Below are 1018 nucleotides of genomic sequence, written 5' to 3' on the forward strand. Positions count from 1 at the left end.
CAGTAAAGCCGGTTCTGTGATTAGTAGTAAATCTCCATCACATGCTTTCAGATGGAGCGGCATTTAATACACAGAGCCGTAGTTCACTGACAAGCTACGCAATATCGCATTCATAATCGAAGGAGATTCATCTGCGATTATGAACGCGATATTGTGGATCTTGTCAGTGATCTACGGTTCTGTGTATTAAATGCTGCTCCATCCAAAAGCATGTGATGGAGATTTACTACTAATCACCGGCTTTATTGATGAGATGCGCATGACAATCGCATGCGATTTATCGTGCAGCCCTAATATAAAGTCACCAAAGTTGGATAGTTCACCCAAAAATGAGAATTCTGTCATTAATTACCCTCATGTCGTTCCAAACCCATAAGACCTTCGTTCATCTTCGGAACACAAATTAAGATATTTTTGATTAAATCCGAGAGCTTTCTGACCCTCCAAACGTAGTAAGGACATCATTGAAATAGTCCATGTGACATCAGGGATTCAACCGTAATGTTATGAAGCTACGAAAATACTTTTTGTGCACAAAGAAAACAAAAACAACAACTTTATTCAACAATTCTTCTCTTCCGCATCACTGTCCTCCACCATTATCAAGAGTACTATGATGCAACCATGACAGAATTTTCATTTTTGGGTGAACTATCCCTTTAAACCAACCTCTACAGTCGCTCTACATGAAGAGCAACTGCCTATAATAATCGAAAAGACTATAAACAATTGGCCTGATAACAATTTGATTCAATTATAATTATTGTCATACAATTTATGGTTATTTTCAAGAATATGCTGTAGAAACAGAGAAAAAAATCAGCCTAAAAACTGAACCTCACCACTGTAAATGAATCACTTCAGAAAGTGCTCCAGAACTTACAGCGCTCTCCTTAACGTCCTCTCTCTTTTTGGCCCCTACTCTATTAGTCCAAACTCATGAAACAGCCCAGCCATGCATGGAATGAATTCTGTAATACAAATTGTTGCTGTTACTTACAGCACCTCCAAACAGAAA

The sequence above is a fragment of the Sinocyclocheilus rhinocerous genome, unplaced genomic scaffold (genome assembly GCF_001515625.1).
Source record: "Sinocyclocheilus rhinocerous isolate Xijiao unplaced genomic scaffold, SAMN03320098_v1.1 scaffold275, whole genome shotgun sequence".
Classification (NCBI taxonomy): Eukaryota; Metazoa; Chordata; class Actinopteri; order Cypriniformes; family Cyprinidae; genus Sinocyclocheilus; species Sinocyclocheilus rhinocerous.